At 33.5% G+C, this 15,626-nt stretch overlaps 3 long non-coding RNA genes across 3 annotated transcripts; 1 reads left to right on the forward strand and 2 right to left on the reverse strand.

The window, feature by feature from the left end:
• Positions 1-2,612: 2,612 nt before the first annotated feature.
• On the reverse strand, positions 2,613-5,039 carry LOC136071398 (uncharacterized). Its single transcript, XR_010632704.1, has 3 exons — positions 4,852-5,039; positions 4,285-4,371; positions 2,613-3,341 (listed from the first exon to the last, which is right to left on the reverse strand). It is a non-coding gene; the product is annotated as an uncharacterized LOC136071398 (long non-coding RNA).
• A 175-nt stretch (positions 5,040-5,214) lies between these two features.
• Positions 5,215-7,109, reverse strand: LOC112007654 (uncharacterized). The gene is made up of 3 exons (XR_010632706.1): positions 6,932-7,109; positions 6,393-6,514; positions 5,215-5,912 (listed from the first exon to the last, which is right to left on the reverse strand). It is a non-coding gene; the product is annotated as an uncharacterized LOC112007654 (long non-coding RNA).
• Positions 7,110-10,535: 3,426 nt separating this feature from the next.
• On the forward strand, positions 10,536-13,081 carry LOC136071396 (uncharacterized). The gene is made up of 2 exons (XR_010632702.1): positions 10,536-10,722; positions 12,663-13,081. It is a non-coding gene; the product is annotated as an uncharacterized LOC136071396 (long non-coding RNA).
• The last annotated feature ends 2,545 nt before the right edge of the window (positions 13,082-15,626 follow it).

The following is a 15,626-nucleotide window of genomic DNA, read 5'->3' on the forward strand; positions in this document are numbered from 1 at the left end:
AATAATTAAAAAAATGAAAACTTTGCTTTTAGATTGTCTCTTCATGAATTTGTAAAAGACTAACCAACAACTCAAAAATATATATCAACCAACTCAAGCGATGAATACAATAATTTTGCTTGGGTCATCACTGAAAACATTCATATGGCCTTCTTGAAATCGGTCCTGGGTTCTATTTATGTGAAACCCTCATAAAAAATTCGAACATACACTTGAGCCAACAAAACAAAGTCCAAAAAAAAAAAAAAAAAAAAAAAAAAAAAACGAAGAGTATGAGGACGCGGAAGAAGACGAGGCCGCCATTGGAAGGCGTGAGCTTTCTTTCTTCGTTCTGCTCCGGCGATCAGGCTGTGGTGGTGGTGGAGGTTTGACGTAAAGGAAGCAGAGCTTTTGTCAGAGAGGTTTTTCTGTTTTCTGTTTTGTCTGAGGCTAATGGCTTGAGCCTTTGATTGTTTGGAGAGGGATTTAATGAGAACGTCCACGTGGTGATTTTTTACTGGCTGGCGTAAAACACTGGTTTTACGCCAGCTCCTGATGCAATGTTTTCTCGATACCAGCCAGTAAAAAATCACCACGTGGACGTTCTCATTAAATCCCTCTCCAAACAACCAAAGGCTCAAGCCATTAGCCTCAGACAAAACAGAAAACAGAAAAACCTCTCAGACAAAAGCTCTGCTTCTTTCACGCCGAACCTCCACCACCGCCACAACCTAATCGAAGAGCAGAACGAAGAAAGAAAGCTCACGCCTTCCAATGGCGGCCTCGTCTTCTTCCGCATCCTCATACTCTTCATCCTCATCCGACCCCGATTCCACATCAATTTCCTCTTACCGTCGCAGTCGTCACTGAAGTCACAAAGACAAAGAATCCCTGAAGATCTGAAAGAAAAGCCATTCCCACACCAAACGACGTCGTCGCAGACACTCTTACTCTTCCTCCTCTGCCTCCGATTGCTCTAGGTCTTGAAAAAGAAAACCGTTTTTTTTCTTTTTTGGGTTTTTTGAGGAACATGGTATAAATAGAATTACTTTTGGGGTTTTCTCTGTTCTTGTATTTATATTTTAAAATTTTTGTTTATTGGTTTGTTATGTAAATTCCTGATTCATCCAAAAATTAAAGCCATTTTTGTTGTGCAAAATGGTTTAGAATAGAAACTAGGAGTAGAATTTGGTTTAGGTTTTCTGGGTTCTTTTATTTTTGAGCTTTATGTGTTTTGGTTGCTCATGTAAGTATTAATTAACCCCAAAAAAACAAAAAGAACTCATTTTTAACAGAGGTGGACAAAGAGTATGAGGACGCGGAAGAAGACGAGGCCGCCATTGGAAGGCGTGAGCTTTCTTTCTTCGTTCTGCTCTTCGATTAGGTTGTGGCGGGGGTGGAGGTTCGGCGTGAAAGAAGCAGAGCTTTTGTCTGAGAGGTTTTTCTGTTTTCTGTTTTGTCTGAGGCTAATGGCTTGAGCTTTTGGTTGTTTGGAGAGGGATTTAATGAGAAAGTCCACGTGGTGATTTTTTACTGGCTGGCGTAAAACACTGGTTTTACGCCAGCTCCTGATGCAATGTTTTCTCGATAGATATTACCAAAGTTCAGGTTTATTATTTGGAGAATCACCTAATCCATTTACCCTTTCATAATTGTGTAATTTACCGATTCCATCTGTATTTAGGGTATCAAATGGTAATGGGGCAGTTTCCATCATATAAACCTTGTACATAAAGGTCTGGTAGAAACGTACAAAATCCATTTGTTAATTATTTGTATTTTATTTTCAATAATTCTATAGTCAAATTATGTTGAGGGGGCTAGTTGTTAATAGCTAATAAAAAACATAATGTCCATAGTATACAGGAATAGATAAGAATATCAGGAAAAACTTATCAACTCAAAATTTATGATAAAAATTGTGTAAATAGTTTTTTTAGTAACATTACTCTTTTATTTTAGAGTTTTACGTTTTATCATAAATACTGGTCGCTAACCCAAGCTACACACAGAAACCTACCTATTTGTGAGGTAAACTAAAATAATTTTATAAAATCTTAAATTGATTAAGAAACTGCATCATTTTATAATTTGCTCTTTTATGACTTTAATTTGTGTTACAATTTGATGAAAAAGTCATTACTTAAACGTACAATGGCTTATAAAAAATTTGTAACCTCGCAAATTTGGAGATAAATTATTAAAGATTGAATTTAAGTTAGATTTGTTAAAGAGATAGAGTTTCACTCCTTGTTTTGAACTAAACAAAAATAATTTTGTTTTAAAAAATGATAATGATGAGTTTGAGTTTAAGTTGGACTTGTAAGAGATATATAGTTTCACTCCCGGTTAAGTTTAGACTAAAAAAAAAAATTATTTTAAAAAAAATGATAATGATGTGGCATACTCTGAAAATGTCAATAAAAAATCAAAGATTTTAGTTATATATATATACTAGTCGCTAACCCGTGCGATGCACGGAAAAGTTCTTAGAAATACTAAAATTTTCCAATTAAGGAGTGGTCAATTCTAAAGTTCTTAGAAATATTAAAAAATTTTAATTAAGGAGTGGTCAATTTAGTGAGAAAATGAATGTCACTATTAATGTTTTTGGAGGATTGAGAGAAATTTAGTTAAGATAAATGGACCTTTTTGCTATGAATTTTAAGGAATAAGTCACACAAATGGTTAATTACGACACTAATATTCAAAGGAATACACAATTCATTAGAATGTAAAGGATTTGAGTTGGTCAGCCAAGGTGTGTGTGTAGTGATCTCGTCTCATATTTCTTAGTCTACCAACAAAATTTTGAAAAATAATATGATGTTTAAACATTGGTTATTGCCTACACAACAAAAAGGGTAAAATTTCAAATCAAAATATTATATATCACATCTAAAAGAAAGACTAACAAAAAGTAAAAATATACGACATGCACTAATAACAAAAATTTATAATATTTGAAGAGTTTTGCAAATCAACTCAAAAAAATCTTATTAAATTGGTCAGGGGCAGCTTCACTAACTATATTTTATCAATATAAATAACCTTCTTCATAAGACTTTTGCTTTATCATACTAAATATTAGAAAACAGGTGCAAGCATATTGTTGTTAACTCTACACTATATCCCAATGAGTTTCTCTTGGATTGCTTCGTTCTTCTCTCTGGCTTAACAGCTAAAGCTCCCCCATCATAACGTTCTCGACTTGTAAAACTTTGCAGAAAAAGCAGAATCACTCCACCTTTGTTTATCTCTAAGTAATTAAGATAGATAGCTAACTTACACATTTCTAGAATTTTCATTTTCTACTTTTGCAGCCCCCAAAAAAAGTTGTCCTAATTTTATCAAAAGCTTACCTGCCATTAGTATTAAAATTCTTTGTATAAACACCATTAGCATAGATACAAATTAATTTAAGAGTAGCCTTGTATTAAAAAGGCCATAAAGCTCAAATATCACCAGCAACCAAATAAAAGAAATCATTGCTCAGTACTAACAGTAAAATTCTCATTAATCTAGTGCAATATAGAACAAATGTAGATTTTATAAAAATATCCTATAATACTCATACAATATATCTTACTCTCATATTCATGTGCTAAATGGTTTTGCTTTAATATATAAACATAATAAGGATTTGTGTCAATACTAATATGCTACAAACCTAATGTAGATTTTGCTCTCATATATTTTGTGCCTTAGTGACAAAATTCACAAAAGTCCCATCCAGTATTTTATTGAAAAAGGAATGAAATAAAAAATAATTAAAAATCACAAAATGAAGAACCAAAAATCAAGAACATAGAGGGAGATTGTTGAAAGCAGAATTAACGAACCTAGCATGAATTGTGAAAAGTCAATTGGTAAGATCTTAGATTCGATTAGAAAGGAAGCAACTCTAAAAGTTGAAGCTCGCCAAACTCTCTTGCATTGTTTTTGTAACTCCTGAGGTAGGGATACCAAGGGTTTTACTGGACAAAAATCTAAATAGATTAAAATGGAAGATGGCAAAAGAACTTAACAATTTATTTATAACTGCTGAAAATGTAACAGGATTTCCAAAACTGCTAAAGTTTGTCAAAGTTAACAAATTTTATATACCTAATGGATAAAGATGAAAAGCATATATTAGCAATACAAATATAAGCATATACTACTTATGCATAAAGATGAAAAGCATTGTCAGTAAAATCATTTGGAGTACAAATATAATAGCAATACCATTAAGCACTATTCAATTGGCAAAGCTAAAAGTTGTTTTGGCAATCAAACAATCTAGACGTAAAAATAGCCTTTTACCTTCCACAGCCTTAGGGTGTTATCTTTAGAAGCAGCAGCCATAATGATACCTTCTACAGCCTCTTTTTCTAACAAAGACAACACCACCTTAACAAAAAAAGGTTCCCATGAATCAAAATTCCTAAGCAAATATAAATATCCCCATAAGCAGAGCACTCAACAATAGGAGTATAGGACTGCTATATTAATAGGAAATATTTTCCTCAAAGTGAAAGCTTATTTGTAAAAATTCAGTGAACCCTTCACATTGAAGTTAAGATTTAAAATAACTTTCAATAAGGATGGAAAGTTTTCTATTAGATTTTTTACCTTGTACTTCCTAAGTGATGGAAAGTTTGGTTTAGGCATTTTTACAAACACTTTGGGGAGCAAATAACACAGTCACCAACCAAAATATTCAACTTGTAGTACAACTTTAAACAAAATACAAATGTATAAATAGTTACTAAGTATTTAACATCTAACCACTGTAATTTATCACACACACAATGAAGTATACAAAAAATTTCCAATACCAAGAGCAATATAAACAAAGAGAAAGTATGAAAACACAGAAAGGACACTTACAATGTGGTTCATGTGGGTGTGAGAGTATGCAAACTTATGCAGGTTTTGTGGCCTGCGATTGACAAATCCTTCACCAGTAATTTGGTTTTATATTCATAACACTCTTAGCTACAAACCACCATCTAAAAAATACACATAATTTAGTAAATTGACACAAGATTAAAATAGAATGGAAGGAAAAATCCACATTAAACAGAGGCCCAAGAAGGACAGTAAATAAATAAAATTTACTAAAATTAACAACAATTTATAGCATAATAACATATTACCTGTAAATTATATTTATTTCAATCAACCCAAACAAATNTAGATTTGTGTCAATACTAATATGCTACAAACCTAATGTAGATTTTGCTCTCATATATTTTGTGCCTTAGTGACAAAATTCACAAAAGTCCCATCCAGTATTTTATTGAAAAAGGAATGAAATAAAAAATAATTAAAAATCACAAAATGAAGAACCAAAAATCAAGAACATAGAGGGAGATTGTTGAAAGCAGAATTAACGAACCTAGCATGAATTGTGAAAAGTCAATTGGTAAGATCTTAGATTCGATTAGAAAGGAAGCAACTCTAAAAGTTGAAGCTCGCCAAACTCTCTTGCATTGTTTTTGTAACTCCTGAGGTAGGGATACCAAGGGTTTTACTGGACAAAAATCTAAATAGATTAAAATGGAAGATGGCAAAAGAACTTAACAATTTATTTATAACTGCTGAAAATGTAACAGGATTTCCAAAACTGCTAAAGTTTGTCAAAGTTAACAAATTTTATATACCTAATGGATAAAGATGAAAAGCATATATTAGCAATACAAATATAAGCATATACTACTTATGCATAAAGATGAAAAGCATTGTCAGTAAAATCATTTGGAGTACAAATATAATAGCAATACCATTAAGCACTATTCAATTGGCAAAGCTAAAAGTTGTTTTGGCAATCAAACAATCTAGACGTAAAAATAGCCTTTTACCTTCCACAGCCTTAGGGTGTTATCTTTAGAAGCAGCAGCCATAATGATACCTTCTACAGCCTCTTTTTCTAACAAAGACAACACCACCTTAACAAAAAAAGGTTCCCATGAATCAAAATTCCTAAGCAAATATAAATATCCCCATAAGCAGAGCACTCAACAATAGGAGTATAGGACTGCTATATTAATAGGAAATATTTTCCTCAAAGTGAAAGCTTATTTGTAAAAATTCAGTGAACCCTTCACATTGAAGTTAAGATTTAAAATAACTTTCAATAAGGATGGAAAGTTTTCTATTAGATTTTTTACCTTGTACTTCCTAAGTGATGGAAAGTTTGGTTTAGGCATTTTTACAAACACTTTGGGGAGCAAATAACACAGTCACCAACCAAAATATTCAACTTGTAGTACAACTTTAAACAAAATACAAATGTATAAATAGTTACTAAGTATTTAACATCTAACCACTGTAATTTATCACACACACAATGAAGTATACAAAAAATTTCCAATACCAAGAGCAATATAAACAAAGAGAAAGTATGAAAACACAGAAAGGACACTTACAATGTGGTTCATGTGGGTGTGAGAGTATGCAAACTTATGCAGGTTTTGTGGCCTGCGATTGACAAATCCTTCACCAGTAATTTGGTTTTATATTCATAACACTCTTAGCTACAAACCACCATCTAAAAAATACACATAATTTAGTAAATTGACACAAGATTAAAATAGAATGGAAGGAAAAATCCACATTAAACAGAGGCCCAAGAAGGACAGTAAATAAATAAAATTTACTAAAATTAACAACAATTTATAGCATAATAACATATTACCTGTAAATTTTATTTATTTCAATCAACCCAAACAAATAAAGACTATATAACACCAATAACCTAGAGGTTAGAGGTCAGAGGTCAGTTCGTGTTTTGTGTTTTTTAGGGAAAAGATGGAGAGGTTAAGAGAGAGTTGAAGAAGAAGCAGATATCTTCGATTTTGCACAGGTTCAACCTTAATCAAAACCAATTATCCAAATACCTAAATTAAAGAAAATCAAACCAAATCCAAATACCTAAATCTAAGATAACAAAAATTAAAATACCTACACTGGTGGCGTGGCCGCATATGACAATGGTGGGAGGCTGGCACTTTTTGCCACTGAAGGAGTGTGAGAGTGCCCATGGGATATGGTTTAGTGGTTTTGAGAATTGAGAGAGGCAGAGGCTAGAGAGAACGGCAAAACAGAAGAAACGGTATAAAACCTAAAATAAAAAAGAAAAATAAAATAGTCGCAGAGCATCGGGTTCAGGTTTTAAAAAGGTTTTATTATTATTATTATTATTATTTTAACATTGTGCTGACCGTGAAAAATTGTAGGAGTTTCAAAAGTTTTAGTTTTATATATATATATATATAAATTGTGGGAGCTTCAATAGCTACTGGATGAGTTTCAGAAAATTAAATTAAAAAAAAAAATCAATGTTGTTTTATTCATTAGTTTTTTGTAAGAAGGAATAAGAAACATATTGTTGTGTCTTTAGTTTAGTTTGTAGTGTATATATAGGTATATACAAGATAGGTTGTGATATATATACCAAAATTGTCTATTAAAAGGTTATAACCGTTCAAATTGGATATACCAAAAGGTGTCTATTGAACGAAAAGGTACCTGTTGGCCAAAAAGGTGCCTGTTGAAAGAAAAAGTACCTGTTGACTAAAAAGATGCCTGTTAAACGAAGAGATACATATTGACCAAAAAAGTACCTATTGAACAAAAAAGTGTTTATTGAATGAAAAGGAACAAAGGTGTCTGTTGAACGAAAAGGTGTCTATTGATCGGAAATGTGTCTATTGAATGAAAATGTGTCTATTAAATGAAAAGGTGTCTATTGACCAAAAATGTCTCTATTAAATGAAAATGTGCCTATTGACCGAAAATGTGCATTGAAGGATCATAATCCTTTAGGTATAAATAGTGGTTCATATTTATTTGGTAACTTTTTCTCAATTTCTTCTTTTTAAGATTGTGTGAGGGGCAGAATCTACTTTAAGAATGTTGGATATGTTTATCAAAAATATATTTTTGTGATTACTGTGAAAGGACTCATAATTGTTTGTGCCAATGTTAATCTTTCAATGTTCTACTCCGGGCTAAAGTTGAAAATCGTATATATCAGGCTGAGTTTTTTTGTTTTCAAATTGTACACTTATTTTTGTTTTCAAATCGTATATTTTTGTTTTCAAATTGTTCTAGCCCGGGCCGTTTGGATACAGCTGAAAACTGAAACTGAAAACTGAAAAATACTGTAGCAAAATAATTTTTAAATGTGTGAATAGTACCGTGGGACCCATTTTTAATGAAAAAGTTGTTGAAAAGTGAAAATTGTGGGTCCGTGAACAGTAAAAGTTGGGTGAAAAAGTCACATGTTGTGGCTACAGTTCAATGAACAGTAGCCACAACAGTGTTGCAACAGTAACACTTTGTCGTCTCTGAAAAGCTGGGGACGCGTGAAAAAAAAAAAAAAAAAAAGGCTGAAAACGTAAACGTGCAACGCCAACGCTCCAGCCAAACGGTCTCTTCCTTATAGTCTTTGGCATTTGATTACGTTAGTTTGCTTTTGACATTTGATCATTGAAATTTGTTTATTTTGAGAAATGTTTATTCCGCATGTATCGTCCGGAATCTTGGAGATTGTTATAGTATAGCCGTTTGATTGAGTGTCCACCTCTGTTAAAAATGAGTTCTTTTTGTTTTTTTGGGGTTAATTAATACTTACATGAGCAACCAAAACACATAAAGCTCAAAAATAAAAAGAACCCAGAAAACCTAAACCAAATTCTACTCCTAGTTTCTATTCTAAACCATTTTGCACAACAAAAATGGCTTTAATTTTTGGATGAATCAGGAATTTACATAACAAACCAATAAACAAAAATTTTAAAATATAAATACAAGAACAGAGAAAACCCCAAAAGTAATTCTATTTATACCATGTTCCTCAAAAAACCCAAAAAAGAAAAAAAATGGTTTTCTTTTTCAAGACCTGGAGCAATCGGAGGCAGAGGAGGAAGAGTAAGAGTGTCTGCGACGACGTTGTTTGGTGTGGGAATGGCTTTTCTTTCAGATCTTCAGGGATTCTTTGTCTTTGTGACTTCAGTGACGACGGCGACGGTAAGAGGAAATTGATGTGGAATCGGGGTCGGATGAGGATGAAGAGTATGAGGATGCGGAAGAAGACGAGGCCGCCATTGGAAGGCATGAGCTTTCTTTCTTCGTTCTGCTCCGGCGATCAGGCTGTGGTGGTGGTGGAGGTTCGGCGTGAAGGAAGCAGAGCTTTTGTCTGAGAGGTTTTTCTGTTTTCTGTTTTGTCTGAGGCTAATAGCTTGAGCCTTTGATTGTTTGGAGAGGGATTTAATGAGAATGTCCACGTGGTGATTTTTTACTGGCTGGCGTAAAACACTGGTTTTACGCCAGCTCCTGATGCAATGTTTTCTCCTATCTTAAATATGGTATGGGAGGTGGGGACACTGCTGTGTATATATATATAATCTTATAATAATCTGATTCATCTTTGGTAATATCTTTACTAACGACTTGTCTTCCCTCCTTCGTGTGTTGGATTGCATTTATGAAAAAGAATGGTTCTTTGTCAGGAAAGGTTGGACTAAACCTACGACCAAATCAGTGGTCCACTAAACATCTGGCTACTGATAACCTAAATAGTAAAGCAGGTAGGAAATTAATTAAGCGATATTCATGGCTGACTCTCAAAAAGAGTTTAGGAGAATCTCTAATATAAAGAGTGGTATTGAAGCAATTGGACCATACTAGAAACAAAAACAACCTATGAATAATGAATGTACCAAAACCTTCAAAAACTTCAAATGCAGCATGAATGGAAAAGAAGTGCTGCTACGACATTTTTATAATATTTTCACAAATAATCATAAGTGGTTAGTTATTATTAGTTATAATTTAAATCTATCAATAAAATTACTTTTCTTCCCTACTAATAATAACTTATAACAATTTACCATTTAAGATTATTATAAAAATGTTGTAAATATAACATTTTTCATTATTGACGGTTGCCATCGACAACTAGATCTAACCATCAAAGGACACTTATGGGTATAGGAAAATGTTATTTTAGTGGTGTAAAATACTTCTCGTATCGATCCCTGAATGGGTGTTAATGTGTCATTTTTAATTCATTTACACTTTATTTATTGGTCCATTATAGGATTGCATATTGTTCACCAATTATTACAGGTAATTATATATATATATATATATATAGGGTTGAGTTCAAGTTACACCTGGTGTAATTCTAAGTACTATTACACACCCAATAACTTGTTATAAAATTTATATTTTGAAAATCCAACTGTTGAATTACATGTTCTATATGTTCTTAACATACATGCCAATTTTCATGTAATTTTCCATTCAATCCATAAACTCATCTTTTATGCATAATTTTAAACTACAAAAATTTTAATTTAAACAATTGACTGATGACATGGTTACTAATCTTTGATCACCTCGAAATTTTGCAAGCATAGAGAATATATGAAGATAATGTAATCTAACAGTAGATTTGTCAAAATTTACATCCAATTAAAAAATATTAAGTGGTGTAACATTACTTAGAATTACACCTAGTGTAATTCTAAAGAATTATATTTTTTTTAAGCCATTGAATTTAAGTAGATCCAATGGTCAAAAAAAGACTCCCATTAATACTAACATTCTTACAAATATCTTATTAATTATTCTTTATTTATTACATTCAATATGTATCCACCATTGTTCCAGAGAAAAAAAAAATGCCGAATTGTGTGTTTGTGTGAGTACTTTGTTTCTTGGGTCACCATTATTTTAGCTCAATTGCAGGTTGGTTCTCTTTCTTTCTCTCTCAAGGTCAACTATTTTTCCTTTTTTTATTTTTATTTTTTATTTTAATGTAATTCTTTATCTGGGTTTTACTTTATCGATTCATTTGTTTGCTAAGAAAGTAGAATCCTTTCTTTTTGTGAGTACTCTGTTTGGTATCAAAAGAAATCAAGCTGAATTATTTCTATTAATCTGTTTGGTACTATGTTTCTATTTTTCCTTTCTTTTCTGTTGATTCATTTGTTTGCTTAGAAAGTAGAATCCTAGAAATTGGTTGTTTTGGGTTTTATGTGTTTTTAGCTGGTTTGGTATCAAAAGAAATCAGCTTGAAAGATTCAATTGTACTTGGTAAAGTGATTTTATTAGGCTCAGTTTTAGTTTTAATGGGTCTCAAATAATTTGAAAAAACAAAAGTTTCAAACTTTAAATATTTCTTAAAAAAATGTTCTTGCTGTTTCTAGGGAACCAAAAAAAACTCGTTAGTGCCCTTTGTGATTGTAAAGTTTGGTCGTTGTCTAGTTCTTTTGGTTTTCATTTGTTTTTCTGCAATTTAGTAATGATTGGGTTGTCTATGTTTTTTACGGTATGACATTGTTTAGATAATCATTAATAAAATAGATTATGATAGTTTCTTGAATAAGCAATAGAATACCTTTGCTAAACACAAGTTGTAACAGAATTATTGAAAATGTAGATTAATAGTTATGGTTTGAATTGATAGGAAACAATCATTTTTTATAATCTCTATTCATGTGTTTGAGAAAGCCTGAAAATTTCATGATTGTAAGATAGGGATTCTAACAAATTTCTTAGGTTGGAAAACCCATGGTGTTCTTTTAAAAATAACAATGGAAAGATGTAGAAATAAGTTGAACCTCTTTTTTTCCTTTTAGATTACAAATTAGCAATACAATCAACGTTCCATTAGAGCTCTCTCCCTCTCTTAATGCTTGTGAAGTCACTTCTATGCCAACCTTACTATGGTTATATTCACAATTTTAATGATGATTACCAGTTAATAATACTCAAGTAAGCTGTTGGAAGTATGAACTTAATAAAGCCTTGTAAATTACAATAAAGCCCTAGAATTGTCGAAGAGACATTTGGTACATACAACATACTCATGATATATAATATTCAAGTAAAATTCATGACTGCAAGTGTTGGACAGTTATCCTGTTGCTCATCTTGTATAAAATTTATAAAAGGAATATGCTGTTAGATTGTTTCTTCTCAGTACCGAAGGAAATGACAGATAATGTTTACAAAAATATCATGAGATATAGGGAAGAAATATTATATATATATATATATAGGGAAGAAATATATATATATATATATGACAGATAATGTTTACAAAAATATCATGAGATATAGGGAAGAAATATTATATATATATATCAGTGGTATGTGTAATTTGTGTTTGTGTACTTAACACTGTAATGGTTTGATAGACATTCATGTCTCAATTACAAGTTATAGATACTTTGGTGTTGGATATTGAGACATCCATGGATATTTAACTATGCAATAGCAGGCCAGAGGGCTTCATAAATAAAGTAGTGTAAGGAAACTCATATCCAGACATCTTTAGTAGATTCAACATCACTATAGTTGTTCTGACATCCTTTTAGTGGTTTTGATTATTTATTTCTCTGTAATTTCTTATATAAGACAAGTTGCACAATTTATTTTTAATGTGATTGTAGTTATGGTTTGTCTTTAGAATGATTTGTTTGGAATGGAGATCCCAATATATGAAAACAAAAGGAACACTTAGAATTTAGATAAAATCGATTTTTTATTTTTCCTTTAAGCTATTGGTTGGGCAGGATATGTGATGTTGTGGCTCTAATTAGCTTATTTTATACTTTATAGGAATTGGATTCAAGAGTGTATTTTTGGTTATCTTTGATTGAATCTTCTCCTTTTGCATGTAGATAATTAAGGAAAATGGTGTTTAGCTTTCCTTCAACTCCCAAGAAATTGTTGATGACTGTGGCATGCTTTGTCTCTGGTGCTGCTCTTTTTGCTGCTGGTGTGCATCTCTCTTATGTCAACATTGCCCCTCAATAAGCTTGAACTAAAGCTCGGAATTATTTCGTCAAAGAAAGATTGAGAAAGAAGTATAGGAAATGAAGAGTTCAGCTCACTGCTACTTGTCTAATTCATACACAATATTACATAGACTAAAATGAATGTGCAGCCATGCGGCCTTATTGTTCCATGTTATGTTTCATGTATAGCATACATTTGCAGTCAATCATTAATACCTGATGTAGGCAAGAAGTGCATCAGGATTAAGAAAACTTTCTTTATGAAATTGTAAAGGCAGTTAAGCCAATGAATTTCTCTCTCTCTCTCTCTCTCTCTCTCTCTCTCATCAAAGTCAGATTATGAAGCACACGCACCCACAGTAAGTGGATAAAGTGTATCAAGTAGGAGGTAGTTGATCTCAAAACCAAGGATTGCTAGATTATTATGTTATTGTTAAAAAAAAAAAGTATCAATGGGATGGACATCTTATAAAGGCAATATCTAGGAGATACTTTTTGGTAACATCTTGTTCAGACCCTTGATTTGGCTTTGCTTTTCCCTGCAATTACACCAGTAGAAAAAATGCTAAGGATAATGATTGATGCAAGTCTTGTATTTAAACATAGGTGTGATTTCCTATTGCTTATCTTTCTTTATTTCACATCCTACTTACTGTTTTAATACCAAGCAGTCATCAAACATATTCAAGATCCAATTTTTTATTCACCTAAATCCTTAAATATCAAACCCTATTCAAGAATTCTTCAAAATCTCATCAAGAAATCTAATTTAGTGCTAACTTCCTAAGGATACTACATCAAAATTTGAATAAGAGTCCATTCAAGCTTCTCTCCTTCATCACAATGATAGCAAACCAAACTGTTTATGAAAAAAGAGGCATTAAACCAAACTTTTTATTGACACTGAACAAGTTTTCATTCTAAATTAATTAAACAACTGGAGTTAAATAGGTGAAAACTTGAAAAGTGGCTGATGTGTATTTTTGTTAGAAACAATTGTTTGGAGTCTTTGGACAGCACAAAGCAGCTTTACTAGAGAAATCATTGGAATTTTAGGATTGTTGAGATGCCTACTTGAGTAGGTGAGCTGAGGCCTTTCTATGATCTCTATAAGATTGGTACATTGGATTCAAGAGTGTTTTTGTTCTTCTTGTATGGACTTTGATAAGTAAAATTATAGCATGCAAGGCGCTTCGTTTTTAGCCCGTCGGCTTTGATTATAGAGTAGGTCCTACGGCTTAAGCTGATGGTGTAAACTATGAGAAGCTAAAGACCCAAAAAACTGACAGACAGTGACTTGACAGGAAGAAAGTCAGCTCACTCAGGAGGTAACACCATTAAGGAGTTGACGCCATTATGGCTGAAAGGAATAAGGAAAGCTGACGATCCTGAAGCTAACGGTCTTAGTGAACTCTTGGCTTGGTCACCACACATGAGTATATAAGGAAATGACTTGTATCCCATGCTTAATGTTAGTATCCTACAAGGAAAGGATTCCGTAATATATGCTTATTAAGATTCTTGTAAGGAAAGGGCTTCTAGCCTAAGGAAGAGATGGTCAACCCTCTACTACTATAAAAGTCCCAATATCCTCATAAATCAAGGTACGCATTATTAAACCCTCTCTAGCACTCTAGAGTTGTAAGAAGTTCTAGCTTGACCTTCAGGGGGTATTTGGCCAGCACCACACCGGTGCTCTTCGTTAGGTCTTCTCTTTTTCTTTGTGCAGGTGACGTATCGAGTGCGCGAGCATCGTGTAGCTCACTGGTGATATTTTCAGCCTCATCAGTTGGCGCCGTCTGTGGGGAACGTTCATACTATAGTTTCCCGGACAAGAGAGTTGCATGGTGCTCACCCGCTCGATGGCAACCACAAATGACGTTCGAAAAGAGGAACCACCCACGACTGCCCTCGAGAGACAAGTCCAAACTCTTATTGCTGCTGTGGAATGCCTCACCAAGCAAAACCATGACCTGGAAGAACAGCTGCGGCAGAAGAATGCAGTACCAAACAACTAGAGGGATGATCAAGAGGGGACCAGCGCCGAGAGAGGAACTAGGAGGGACCCGAAGGCAGTAGTGTTTCGAACTAACAAGTGCGACAGGAGACTAGTCGTCCCTTCGATTTTGACACGGCCCCCCTTAAATGGTCGCGGAGATGCAATTGATGAAAGAAAGGATGGACCTTATGATGAACGCCCTTAAGGGACGAGTATCTAGCGACCTCAACGATTTGGTTCACCGAACTGATTCGTCGGTCACTACCTTTGTTAACTCCTTCCCCCTGCTACAGAAGTTTCGCATGCCATAAATTGAGAGCTACGTTGGAGCCAAGGACTCGCTTGATCACCTGGAGACCTTCAAGACCTTGACACATCTTCAAGGAGTAGCGGATGAGATCATGTGTAGGGCCTTCCTTACGATGCTGAAGGGCCCTGCGAGAATTTGGTTCAGTCAGCTGACACCAAACTCCATTAGCACCTTTAAAAAGCTGAGTGCCTAATTCACTGTGCACTTTATTGGAGGGCATCGGTATAAGAAGTTTACCACATGCCTGATGAGTATCAAACAACGGGAGGATGAAACGCTGAGATCTTACATAGCCTGCTTTAATAAGGAAGCGCTCTCGATTGACGAGACCGACAACAAAATACTCGTGGCAGCTTTTACGAATGGTTTGAGGAATGGTAAGTTCTTATTTTCACTGTATAAAAATGACCCAAAAACTATGTCAAACGTGCTTTACAGGGCCACCAAGTACATGAATACTGAAGATGCTCTACTAGCTCGCGAAAAAAAACCCAAGAAGAGAGAAAGGCAGGAAGATACCCGACAGGAAAGAGGGCGG

The sequence above is a fragment of the Quercus suber genome, unplaced genomic scaffold (assembly GCF_002906115.3).
Source record: "Quercus suber isolate HL8 unplaced genomic scaffold, Cork oak 2.0 scaffold_308, whole genome shotgun sequence".
NCBI classification, from domain to species: domain Eukaryota; kingdom Viridiplantae; phylum Streptophyta; class Magnoliopsida; order Fagales; family Fagaceae; genus Quercus; species Quercus suber.